The sequence below is a fragment of the Salvelinus alpinus genome, chromosome 26, assembly GCF_045679555.1.
Source record: "Salvelinus alpinus chromosome 26, SLU_Salpinus.1, whole genome shotgun sequence".
Taxonomy (NCBI): Eukaryota; Metazoa; Chordata; class Actinopteri; order Salmoniformes; family Salmonidae; genus Salvelinus; species Salvelinus alpinus.
This window is the reverse complement of record NC_092111.1, coordinates 35,687,728-35,702,019: the sequence shown is the minus strand read 5'-3', so window position 1 is coordinate 35,702,019 and position 14,292 is coordinate 35,687,728. Positions and strand designations below refer to the sequence as shown.

The window sequence follows — 14,292 nt, the reverse complement described above, 5'->3', positions numbered from 1 at the left end:
TAATACGACGACCACGCTAATACGACGACCACGCTAATACGACGACCACGCTAATACGACGACCACGCTAATACGACGACCACGCTAATACGACGACCACGCTAATACGACGACCACGCTAATACGACGACCACTCTAATACGACGACCACGCTAATACGACGACCACTCTAATACGACGACCACTCTAATACGACGACCACTCTAATACGACCACTCTAATACGACGACCACTCTAATACGACAACCACTCTAATACGACGACCACTCTAATACGACGACCACTCTAATAAGACGACCACTCTAATACGACGACCACTATAATACGACGACCACTCTAATACGCCGACCACTCTAATATGACGACCACTCTAATACGACGACCACTCTAATACGACGACCACTCTAATACGACGACCACTCTAATACGACGACCACTCTAATACGACGACCACGCAAATACGACGACCACTCTAATACGACGACCACTCTAATACGCCGACCACTCTAATACGACGACAACGCTAATACGCCGACCACTCTAATACGCCGACCACTCTAATACGACGACAACGCTAATACGCCGACCACTCTAATACGACGACCACTCTAATACGACGACCACGCTAATACGACGACCACTCTAATATGCATCCATTAGCCTACATGTGACACTGAGGTCCTGTCTGTGTTCCCGAATGGCACCCTATCCACTATATAGTGCACAAATTTTGATCAAGGCTTATTGGGCTCTAGTCAAAAGTAATGCACTATGTAGGGAATAGGTTGCCATTTGGGACGTAGACCCTAATAGCTACTGATCTGGTATTCACCAGTATGAGTTGCTAATTGTCATGGCCTTTGGTTCAATATGTGGCTAAACAATTATATTAACCCAATTTGACATTGACCTATGGTAGCCTATGACTAAGTCCCAAATGTCATCCTTTTCCCCCTTTGTGCCCTGGTTAAAAGTAGTGTGCTATATAGGGAACAGGGTGTCATTTGGGATGCAGTCGTTATGTTTATAATGGTGATGGTGATTGACTCATCAGCATCTTCAAAGGTTCCAAAGACAGGGTTGAAGTCTGCACCTGGATACTGTTCATGCTACTTCATGGGTTTGTAGTACACTTCATGGGTTTGTAGTACACTTCATGGGTTTTTAGTACACTTCATGGGTTTGTAGTACACTTCATGGGTTTGTAGTACACTTCATGGGTTTGTAGTACACTTCATGGGTTTGTAGTACACTAAAGTAGTACACTATATTATATTAACCAGAATGGTCCTTCAATGTATAGCTGCTGTTTTTGTGCTTTTTTTGCGCTGATCTTAACGTTTTTTGTACATAATGTTTCATAATTCCATAATTTCCAATGACCGAAAAGAGCTTTTGGACATCAGAACAACGATCACTAACCTCGATTTGGATGAAGATTTCTACTTCAACGAGTCGGCGGTGCATGACGTACTGCTCACCCCGGACCAGGCCCTGATCCCAGACACTCCCAAAAGAAAAAGGCGACGGAAGAGAGGCAGGCGTGCCGGCACCCTGACGAAACTACGTTGACAAATAAATACTCCGCCTCTACCCTCTGTTCTATTGGCGAATTTACAATCACTGGAGAACAAACTGGATGAGCGTGATCTGGACAACTGTAATATCCTATGTTTGTAGGAGTAGTGGGTGAACAAGGACACGGATAATATACTCTAGCTGGTTTTTCTATGCATCGGCAGGATCGAACGGCAGCATCGGGTAAGCTCAAAGGGGTTTGTGTCTCTTTGTTAACAACAGCTGATGCGCAATCTCTAATATTACGGAAGTCTCGAGGTTCTGCTTGCCTCAGTTAGAATACCTCATGATAAGCTGTAGACCATACTATTTACCAAGAGAGTTTTCATCTATATTTTTTGTAGCTGTCTATTTACCACCACAAACCGATGCTGGCACTAAGACCGCACTCAATGAGCTATAAATCAGCATGTTAAATGTGCAAGCAGAGGGGGAAAAAATTCTGGACCACATTTACTCCACACACAGAGACGCATACAAAGCTCTCCCTCGCCCTGCATTTGGCAAATCTGACCATCATCATATCCTCCTGATTCCTGCTTACAAGCAAAAATTAAAGCAGGAAGCACCAGTGACTAGATCAATAACAAAGTGGTCAGATGAAGCAGATGCTAAGCTACAGGACTGTTGTGCTAGCACAGACTGAAATATGTGCATCGAATGTCAACCCCACAGTGACTGTACGTACATACCCCAACCAGAAGCCATGGATTACAGGCAACATCCGCACTGAGCTAAAGGTTAGAGCTGCCGTTTTCAAGGAGCGGGACTCTAACCCGGAAGCTTACAAGAAATCCTGCTATGCACTCCGACGAACCATCAAACAGGCAAAGCATCAATACAGGACTAAGATCGAATCGTACTACACAGCCTCTGATGCTCGTCGGATGTGACAGGGCTTGCAAACCATTACAGACTACAAAGGGAAGCACAACCGAGAGCTGCCCAGTGACACAAGCCTACCAGACGAGCTAAACTACTTCTATACTCGCTTCGAGTCAAATAACACGGAAACATGCATGAGAGCACCAGCTGTTCTGGAAGACTGTGTTATCATGTTCTCCGCAGCCGATGTGAGTAAGAACTTTAAACAGGTTAACATTCACAAGGCCGTAGGGCCAGACAGATTACCAGGACGTGTACTGCGAGCATGCGCTGACCAACTGGCAAGTGTCTTCACTGACATTTTCAACCTCTCTCTGTCGAAGTCTGTAATACCAACATGTTTCAAGCAGACCACCATAGTCACTGTGCCCAAGAACACTAAGGTAACCTGCCTAAATGACTACCGACCCGTAGCACTCACGTCTGTAGCCATGAAGTGCTTCGAAAGGCTGGTCATGGCTCACATCAACACCATTATTCCAGAAACCCTAGACCCACCCCAATTTGCATACCTCCCCAACAGATCCACAGATGATGAAATCTCTATCGCATTCCACACTGCCCTTTTCCAGCTGGACAAAAGGAACACCTATGTGAGAATGCTATTCATTGACTACAGCTCATCAATAAGCTAAGGACCCTGGGACTTAACACCTCCCTCTGCAACTGGATCCTGGACTTCCTGATGGGCCGCCCCCAGGTGGTAAGGGTAGGTAACAACACATCCGCCACACTGATCTCTCAACACAGGGACACCTCAGAGGTGCGTGCTAAGTTCCCTCCTGTACTCCCTGTTCACTCATGACTACACGGCCAGGCACGACTCCAACACCATCATTAAGTTTGCCGATGACACAACAGTGGTAGGCCTGATCATCGACAACTACGAGACAGCCTATAGGGAGGAGGTCAGCAACCTGGCCGTGTGGTGCCAGGACAACAACCTCGCCCTCAGCGTGATCAAGACAAAGGAGATGATTGTGGACTACAGGAAAAAGAGGACCGAGCACGCCCCTATTCTCATCGACGGGGCTGTAGTGGAGCAGGTTGAGAGCTTCAAATTCCTTGGTGTCCACATCACCAACAAACTAGCATGGTCCAAGCACACCAAGACAGTCGTGAAGAGGGCACGACAAAACCTCTTCCCCCTCAGAAGACTGAAGTGATTTGGCATGGGTCCTCAGATCCTCAAAAGGTTCTACAGCTGCACCATCGAGAGCATCCTGACTGGTGCATCACTACCTGGTATGGCAACTGCTCGGCCTCCAACCGCAAGACACTACAGAGGGTAGTGTGAACGGCCGAGTACATCACTGGGGCCAAGCTTCCTGCCATCCAGGACCTCTTTTCCAGGTGGTGTCAGAAGAAAGCCCTACAAATTGTCAAAGACTCCAGCCACCCTAGTCATAGACTGTTCTCTCTGCTACCACACAGGCTCGTAAGTAAGCATTTCACCGTAAGGTCTACACCTGTTATATTCGGCGCATGTGCCTAATAACATTTTATTTTATTTTATTTGATAAATGGTCCATAAGCAAACCACAAAAAGCTCATCCAGAGGTGGCGCTCCTAGTGGCCAGTGATTTTATTGCAGGGAAACTGAAATCCATTTTACCTCATTTCTACCAGTATGTCACCTGTGCAACAAGAGGAGACAAAATTCTAGATCACGTTTACTCCACACACAGAGACTCATACAAAGCTCTCCCTCGACCTCTATTTGGCAAATATGACCATAACTCTATCCTCCTGATTCCTGCTTACAATCAAAAACCAAAAGCCATGGATTACAGGCAACGTCTGCACTCAGAAAGGTTAGAGCTTCCACTTTTTGAAGGAGCGGGTCATTAATCCGGATGCTTATAAGAAATACCGCTATGACCTCCGACGAGCCATCACACAGGCAAAGTGTCAAGACAGGAATAAGATCTAATCATATTACGCCGGCTCTGACCACAAGAGATAATGCCTTCTATGCTCGCATCGAGGAAAGCAGCACTTAACCATGTATGAGAGCACCAGCTGTTCCGGACGACTGTGTGATCTCACTCTCCATAGCCGATATAAGACCTTTAAACAGGTTAACATTCGCAAGACTGAAAGGCCAGACGGATTACTAGAACGCATACTCAGAGTATGCACTGACCAGCTGGCAAGTGTATTCACTGAAAATGTCAATCTCTCTCTGTAGTCTGTAATAACTACATGTTTCAAGCAGACCACCATAGTCCCTGTGCCCAAGAATGCCATGGTAACCTGTATAAGTGACTATCGCCCTTTAGCACTCACATCTGTAGCCATGAAATGCTTGAAATGCTTTAAAAGACATGGCTCACATCAACACCCGGAGAAGAGGAACAGCTATGTGAGAATGCTATTCATTGGGAAGCAGTACCGATGCACCAAGTCTGGAACCAACAGGACCCTGAACAGCTTCTACCCCCAAGCCATAAGACTGATAAATACTTATTTAAATATTTAACCAAATAGCTACCCGGACAATCTGCATTGACCCTTTTTGCACTAACTCTTTTGACTCATTACATAAAATGTTGCTACTGTTTATTATCTATCCTGTTGCCTAGTCACTCTATTCCTAGTTATATGTACATATCTACCTCAATTACCTCGTACCCCTGCACATCGATTTGGTAATGGTACCCTGTGAATGTAGCCATAATATTGTTAATCATCGTGTATTTATTATTCATTTTATTACTTTTCTATTATTTCTCTATTTTCTTTCTCTCTGCATTGCTGGGATGGGCCTGTAAGTAAGCATTTCACTGTTTAGTTTACATCTGTTGTTTACGAAGCATGTGATGAATACAATTTTAGGAGATCATCAAAGTGGGGTGCGTCTGTTGTGCTGTAATGTGATTGATTTACAAGCAGCCTTCCCTGCCTGGCCTGACAAACATTATTGAAATTGTGTTGGTAGAGGATGATGGAAGAAGGAAAGGGAAGAGAAAAGAAACAAAGTAATAGGAAACAAAAGGAAAGGAAGGGAAGGGAAAGGAAAGGAAGGGAAGGGAAACAAAAGGAAGGGAAGGGAAGGGAAGGGAAGGGAAGGGAAGGGAAGGGAAAGGAAACAAAAGGAAAGGAAAGGAAGGGAAGGAAGGGAAGCATGGCTCACTAGGTGTATTGTAGCCTGAGTGTGTGACTGTGTGTACAGTAATGCCTTGCTAGAACCACAAACTGAACATACCAGGTAGAATGTAGGCTAGCGTTACTAAAGTTCATATCAGTTCCCACTCAAGAAAATTTGAGCATTTAACAATTATTTGTCATAGTAGGAATTTCATACCGGATGCTAAGTGCAATTTCCTCTGAGTAGGTTTTGAGTGGAAAACTTGAATGGCTCTAACTTGCTGAGTGACTGCCATTTCCCAGCCCTCAATGAGGCACAGAGAGCAAATTACCTGAAACTGCCATGCCATGAATGGAAGCTAAAAACCAATTTTCCCACCATTCCCATAGCATCCAATCAGTACAGTGTGAGAGCAACGCTTTGTGTTTCCTGGGGGAATGTGTTGCTGTGTGAATGGGGGTCATGAGGTGACTGTTAGTTCAGCTGTAAATGGTATCAATGTTTTTGCAGTCTGTGCCACCCTGTGAGCAAACCCCTTTTCTGGTTGTGGAGGAGCCTTTGGGTGTGTGTGAGTGTTTGTCTCTGTGTGTGACAGTCCCATCGCCTGACTCCTAGATCTCCTGACTCCCACCAGCGCATAGAGCAGCTCCTTCAGGCTGAGCTTCACCCCACCACCCCTGCTGTCACCACCCCTGCTGTCGCTCACAAAGCTCCCAGCCTCCCTGCACCGCGCTGCGCCAGTTACTCAGTCCGCTTTGTTATCGAAACTGTCCCGCTTGATTGCCTTGGATTCGATTCCAGATAACCCGAGTCATGCTGTGTTGGTGTGTAGGGGGAGGAGGTATATCTTAACTGTCAGACTTCAATTCAAAAATAGCGTTGGGGGGGGGGGGGGGAAGACAATGTTTCTTGCAAAACAACTTGGAGAGTGTCAAACCAAACCACTGGACACAAACTGGTTTGTCAACATATTGTGACATGGAATCTGCGTGGAAAATACATTGGATTTCCCAAAAGTAGTTTTTAGGGTAACATTTTTACCACAGGATTATGTCATCATGGTAACCAATCTTCAACATAGATAAACCTTGTATGAAATATGTTGAATTTGTACCTTTGAAACAATGAAACAGCTAATGGAGATGCTAATAAAATACCCCAACACCAAATTGTGCGGAGGTGGCATACTGTTTTAGTGTTCACACAGTGCGTAGGTAGCATCTCAAAAAACGTGCAACCTACCTTAACCTCTACAGTATGTCTATACAATGATATCAGCATTGCGTGGCACTGAATCAACCTATCCACGTCAGCAGTTTCACCGCCAACCTGTCTGTCATACCCCCTGTGCGGTCCACAATGTGTAGCTCCACTTGCTGTGTTTATTTTCAAGAAACCAGACCCCTTATAAGCAACAGAAATGCACCCGTGTCCTTTTTGCCAAACAGAAGGCTCCTTATAAATAGCTGTAAGACTACTTGAGTGGAGACTGGAAATTGTCCCTCTGACGCAGCAGATTGCAAACGGGAGACACAGAGACATTGCTTGTCCCTGTTGAGAGAAAGTATGGTCCTGCTAGAATGTAGGTTTTGATAAGGCTGTATGTTGCTGTGTAGAATAGTGCGTCTGGCTGGGCAGATAGGACAGAACAGAAGGGGTTTCTACTCTGCGTTATTGGCAGCTGGGGCATGCTGGAGCCAACACGACAGAGGGAGGCTGCAGCACTGTGACTGTGTAACCTAGAGCCCAGGAACTCTTCAAATGATTCATGGAGTCACCAGTCGTCCGTCCGTTGTCCGTCCTCACCGGGCCGTGGCTCTCTCTCTCTGTGACGGCCAATTGGATGCTGTATACAAACACGTCGCTTGATGAGAACGTTTGTCTTACCTAGCTAGCTATGTGCCTCTATTACAAACTGTACAATAACCTGTATGTATATCTCTCACTGGGTACAGTAGTGGAATATTATTTGTATGGTAATTTGCCCTTTGCTATTGGGATACTGATGGGAACATTTTCCTTAGCTATGTGCCTTTACAACACAATAAGATACTGCATGTCTTCCATTTAGTAGTAGAGGACGGTGTAAATCATTTGTACATTGCTGTGATGCCCCATGCTAATAATCAGGGTTGGGTAGGTTACTTTCTACATGTAATCCGTTACAGTTACTCGTTACCTGTCTAAAATCGTAATCAGGAACGTAACTTTTGGATTACCCAAACTCAGTTATGTAATCTGATTACATTTAGCTACTATTAGATTACTTTCCCTTAAGAGGCATTAGAAAAAGACAAAAATGTATGTTACCAATTGAACGACATCTATAGCAGGATAAATCAATGTTAAAGTTTACATAGCTGGCCATATATGGATGTTATATTTTACTTTATGGGTTGGTTACGTAGGCTTCTTCTAACCCATCGCTTTCTACTACATATAATAATACGATTAAATGATATCTTCACATTAAAAACCAAAGTCTATCAGAATTCCAGTCATTCCAATAAATGTTATTCCCCTTAACTTCAAGAATAGGATGTGGAAATATGGAAGTATAGATTAGACAAATTGTTTTACCTGAGCATGACACCAAAACTAAGGACTTATTAGCCAGCTCTCTCCTCTGTTGTTTATGATTTTGTTGTCATGGAGGACTGGTTGGGCTCATTGATTCGAGTTAAAAAATAAATGCTGCTCTCATGGAATGGCATGCTTTGAGAGCTACTGAAAAGTTCAATTTACATGTGAAAAATGAATGCCATAGGCTGCATTTGCTATTGGCCTATTGTTTACCTTTTTGTTGGTGACACTTTGACATCTTGATAATATGCAGCTGTTTAAAGGGCAAATCCACAGATGAAACAATGACAAAACTGGCACCCCGCCTCTGTTTTGGTAAAAAGCTGAGGGATGGGCCTGGAGAAATGTAACCACTCTCAGATGAATAGACAAAGCTATGGATGCAAGGACTGAACATCCATGATATAAAAGTATTGTTTTAAACATGTTATGAGGCTATACAGTGTGTGTTTACATTTACAATCTTTACAAACATTGGAGAAAAACAAGCTTATATTTTGGGTTCTCATGGAGTGTGACAGTTGAACTATGGTCATGACGCATTTAAAAAGGTATATTCTTCAAGAATCAATGGATATAATGTATATGTATATAGAAATGGATGTAGCAACTACATATTGCCCCTTTAAGTCAATCAAAAGTGTGTGAGTTTGAGCATGGGTCCATTGGGCCTATGGATAATTTTATCAGCATGAATTAGATTGAGCAATAAAAGCCCTGCTTTTATTCCATAGGCTGGGATCCACACTACGCAGCTGTTATTCCATAGGCTGGGATCCTCACTATGCAGCTGTTATTCCATAGGCTGGGATCCTCACTATGCAGCTGTTATTCCATAGGCTGGGATCCACACTACGCAGCTGTTATTCCATAGGCTGGGATCCACACTATGCAGCTGTTATTCCATAGGCTGGGATCCTCACTATGCAGCTGTTATTCCATAGGCTGGGATCCACACTACGCAGCTGTTATTCCATAGGCTGGGATCCTCACTATGCAGCTGTTATTCCATAGGCTGGGATCCACACTACGCAGCTGTTATTCCATAGGCTGGGATCCACACTATGCAGCTGTTATTCCATAGGCTGGGATCCACACTACGCAGCTGTTATTCCATAGGCTGGGATCCACACTACGCAGCTGTTATTCCATAGGCTGGGATCCACACTACGCAGCTGTTATTCCATAGGCTGGGATCCACACTACGCAGCTGTTATTCTATAGGCTGGGATCCTCACTACGCAGCTGTTATTCCATAGGCTGGGATCCACACTACGCAGCTGTTATTCTATAGGCTGGGATCCTCACTACGCAGCTGTTATTCCATAGGCTGGGATCCACACTATGCAGCTGTTATTCCATAGGCTGGGATCCACACTACGCAGCTGTTATTCTATAGGCTGGGATCCACACTACGCAGCTGTTGCAAGAGAGCATTGTTCACAAGCTGCCCACTGGTTTCAAAAACAATGATTGATAGGCAGCTTAAACGTCTTGAATTCAACCATTATTGGGTTCAAATACATTTTGAGATTTGTGAACAGCCATCCACAACACCCACATGTGATTCACATCAATGCGCTATGTAGATATCTATAATAAGTGAAATCCGTATTGCCATAGACTACACCACCGCTGTCATCCTTACCTCCAAGCGTTTATTCAAGTTGGATAATTTTTGGATGCCGACAGCAGTCGCACCATTGGAAGACATAGCTTTGACAGTAGCCTACAAAAGCCTATTCCTGTTCTTTTCCCGCGATCCATCTAACACATTTGGTGTGTCATCATAGCGGTCCCTAATTTATGGTCAGACTTACTCACGTTGAACAAATAAAAACTTGGGCCTTTTTCAATGCTGATTTGAATGCCATTGAGAAAACAGAGAAGTGTAAAAGTTTTTTTTCCGCAAACATCCAGTCTGAATTTAAAAGTAACCCTCGAAGTAATCATCTAGTTTTTCAAATTATCTGTTGTCTGTTTACAATATTTTTGCTGTTAACGTAACGGATTACAGTTGCAGTTTTTTCGTAATCCCTACATATTCATGAAAGCTTGGACATTTAATGATTGTACATTTGGATCAATTACTGACAGAATGTTTCTTGAAATGTTACCAGTCATTAGATGATCTAATTATTGTAATTAAATAATCATGGATTTCAGTCAACCATCTTCATTGTTGAGATGTAAGAAAAATATTTTTTTATTTTTATGATTTGAATAGTAATAGCTAGGATTGATGCGTATGAATTCAGGGCTGTTTTGGCCATTGTTCATATAAATCTTTCATTACTATAATGCTCTCTACTTTGATTACTAGGATCGTTCAGTTTCTAACACCACACTAACAGAACAATGCAGTGGGCCAAACTTGAATCCTATTCCCTATACCCTGAACCCTATTCCCTAGGCCCTGGTCAAAAGTAGTGCTCTATATACCGTAGGGAATGGGGTGCTATTTGGGACGTAGCCTTTGGCAATCTGATTCTGCCTGCCTGTCTGTGCTGGGATGTGATTTTCTGAAACTGAAAAGCTGTATGTGTCTCCATCTCTGCAAGGGACTACTGTAGGTTGTTACTTTGCATAATCAGTGCTAGTCACATGACCTAAGGGTCAAAGGGGAGGATGTTATGAAATAAAGGGTTAATCACTACCATTGTAAACTGACATGCCTTCTCAGATCGATTCAGCCCCAAACAAATCTTAGCATGTAACCTAAGTCCCCGATGTGTAACCCCAGTCTATGATGTGTAACCCCAGTCTATGATGTGTAACACCAGTCTATGATGTGTAACCCCAGTCCCTGATGTGTAACCACAGTCTATGATGTGTAAACCCAGTCTATGATGTGTAACCCCAGTCCCTGATGTGTAACCCCAGTCCCTGATGTGTAACCCCAGTCTATGATGTGTAACCCCAGTCTATGATGTGTAACCCCAGTCTATGATGTGTAACCCCAGTCTATGATGTGTAACCCCAGTCCCTGATGTGTAACCCCAGTCCCTGATGTGTAACCCCAGTCTATGATGTGTAACCCCAGTCTATGATGTGTAACCCCAGTCTATGATGTGTAACCCCAGTCTATGATGTGTAACCCCAGTCCCTGATGTGTAACCCCAGTCTATGATGTGTAACCCCAGTCTATGATGTGTAACCCCAGTCCCTGATGTGTAACCCCAGTCTATGATGTGTAACCCCAGTCTATGATGTGTAACCCCAGTCCCTGATGTGTAACCCCAGTCTATGATGTGTAACCCCAGTCTATGATGTGTAACCCAAGTCCCCGATGTGTAACCCCAGTCTATGATGTGTAACCCCAGTCTATGATGGGTAACACCAGTCTATGATGTGTAACCCCAGTCTATGATGTGTAACCCCAGTCCCTGATGTGTAACCCCAGTCTATGATGTGTAACCCAAGTCCCCGATGTGTAACCCCAGTCTATGATGTGTAACCCCAGTCTATGATGGGTAACACCAGTCTATGATGTGTAACCCCAGTCTATGATGTGTAACCCTTGTCTATGATGTGTAACCCCAGTCTATGATGGGTAACACCAGTCTATGATGTGTAACCCCAGTCCCTGATGTGTAACCCCAGTCCCTGATGTGTAACACCAGTCTATGATGGGTAACACCAGTCTATGATGTGTAACCCCAGTCTATGATGTGTAACCCCAGTCCCTGATGTGTAACCCCAGTCTATGATGTGTAACCCAAGTCCCCGATGTGTAACCCCAGTCTATGATGTGTAACCCCAGTCTATGATGGGTAACACCAGTCTATGATGTGTAACCCCAGTCTATGATGGGTAACACCAGTCTATGATGTGTAACCCCAGTCTATGATGTGTAACCCCAGTCTCTGATGTGTAACCCCAGTCTATGATGTGTAACCCCAGTCCCTGATGTGTAACACCAGTCTATGATGGGTAACCCAAGTCTATGATGTGTAACCCCAGTCTATGATGTGTAACCCCAGTCCCTGATGTGTGTATGTGTATTGGTCCTCAACATGTACCCCTATCTCATCTCTCCCCCTCTCTACCCGTCAGACCTGTGTGTTTCTCCTCTCCAGTTTGCTAGTAGCTCTGGCTAAAAGCAGTGCACTATATAGGAAATAGGGTTTTGATTCAGACTTGCTCGTGGGGCCCGTCGAAGTAACTCACAGTTGTTTTTTATGTGTTATACATATCTCCAAATAACATATTTCTTTGACATTTTTTATTGAATTTCAAGGTTGTTGATTGGTTGCGAGGCTGGGAACTTGAAAAGGAAACACGGTTTTGCTCTTCTGCTCATTTTTTTATGATAAATCATATAATTTTTTTTTACTCCACCTTGGGATGTTGGCAGTCCTCCAAGAAAAATGCTTCATTTTGATAATTATTCTCAAAAGCTGACATTTGCTATGGAAATGATGAATGAGAGCAGTCAATGAATTTCACAAAATGCACCAGGGCTTTCTGCAACCAAGAAGCCTCTCTAGCCTCTCTCTCTCCTTCCCTATCTTTACCTGCTTTGAGCAGTTGCCTAGGGATGACTTGTCAATAGCTCAGATGTACTGTTTCACACTAGAGAAGATTCTACCTCCATATATGCATGAACGCACATATCATTTTTTAAATCAAAACATTCCCTAAGTTTCAGTGTTTAGAAATCAGTCTCTAGAGGCCTTAGAAACCAGTCTCTAGAGGCCTTAGAAACCTTAGAAACCAGTCTCTAGAGGCCTTAGAAACCAATCTCTAGAGGCCTTAGAAACCAGTCTCTAGAGGCCTTAGAAACCTTAGAAACCAGTCTCTAGAGGCCTTAGAAACCAGTCTCTAGAGGCCTTAGGAACCAGTCTCTAGAGGCCTTAGAAACCAATCTCTAGAGGCCTTAGAAACCAGTCTCTAGAGGCCTTAGAAACCTTAGAAACCAGTCTCTAGAGGCCTTAGAAACCAGTCGCTAGAGGCCTTAGAAACCAGTCTCTAGAGGCCTTAGAAACCAGTCTCTAGAGGCCTTAGAAACCAGTCTCTAGAGGCCTTAGAAACCTTAGAAACCAGTCTCTAGAGGCCTTAGAAACCAGTCTCTAGAGGCCTTAGAAACCTTAGAAACCAGTCTCTAGAGGCCTTAGAAACCAGTCGCTAGAGGCCTTAGAAACCAGTCTCTAGAGGACTTAGAAACCTTAGAAACCAGTCTCTAGAGGCCTTAGAAACCTTAGAAACCAGTCTCTAGAGGCCTTAGAAACCTTAGAAACCAGTCTCTAGAGGCCTTAGAAACCAGTCGCTAGAGGCCTTAGAAACCAGTCTCTAGAGGCCTTAGAAACCAGTCTCTAGAGGCCTTAGAAACCTTAGAAACCAGTCTCTAGAGGCCTTAGAAACCTTAGAAACCAGTCTCTAGAGGCCTTAGAAATCAGTCGCTAGAGAACTTAGAAACCAGTCTCTAGAGGCTTTAGAAAACTTAGAAACCAGTCTCTAGAGGCCTTAGAAACCTTAGAAACCATTCGCTAGAGGCCTTAGAAACCTTAGAAACCAATCTCTAGAGGCCTTAGAAACCTTAGAAACCAGTCTCTAGAGGCCTTAGAAACCAGTCTCTAGAGGCCTTAGAAACCTTAGAAACCAATCTCTAGAGGCCTTAGAACCCTTAGAAACCAATCTCTAGAGGCCTTAGAAACCTTAGAAACCAGTCTAGAGGCCTTAGAAACCTTAGAAACCAGTCTCTAGAGGCCTTAGAAACCTTAGAAACCAGTCTCTAGAGGCCTTAGAAACCAGTCTCTAGAGGCCTTAGAAACCTTAGAAACCAGTCTAGAGGCCTTAGAAACCTTAGAAACCAGTCTCTAGAGGCCTTAGAAACCAGTCTCTAGAGGCCTTAGAAACCATTCTCTAGAGGCCTTAGAAACCTTAGAAACCAGTCTATAGAGGCCTTAGAAACCAGTCTCTAGAGGCCTTAGAAACCTTAGAAACCAATCTCTAGAGGCCTTAGAAACCTTAGAAACCAGTCTCTAGAGGCCTTAGAAACCTTAGAAACCAATCTCTAGAGGAATTAGAAACCTTAGAAACCACCTCTAGAGGCCTTAGAAACCAGTCGCTAGAGGCCTTAGAAACCTTAGAAACCACCTCTAGAGGCCTTAGAAACCAGTCGCTAGAGGCCTTAGAAACCAGTCTCTAGAGGC

General features: G+C 44.0%; 1 protein-coding gene across 2 annotated transcripts in view; it reads left to right on the top strand.

Annotated features, from left to right (window-relative positions):
- Positions 1–14,292, top strand: part of LOC139555242 (CUB and sushi domain-containing protein 3-like) — a 773,621-nt gene that overhangs the window by 133,812 nt on the left and 625,517 nt on the right. The gene's annotated exons all lie outside the window — the stretch shown is intronic.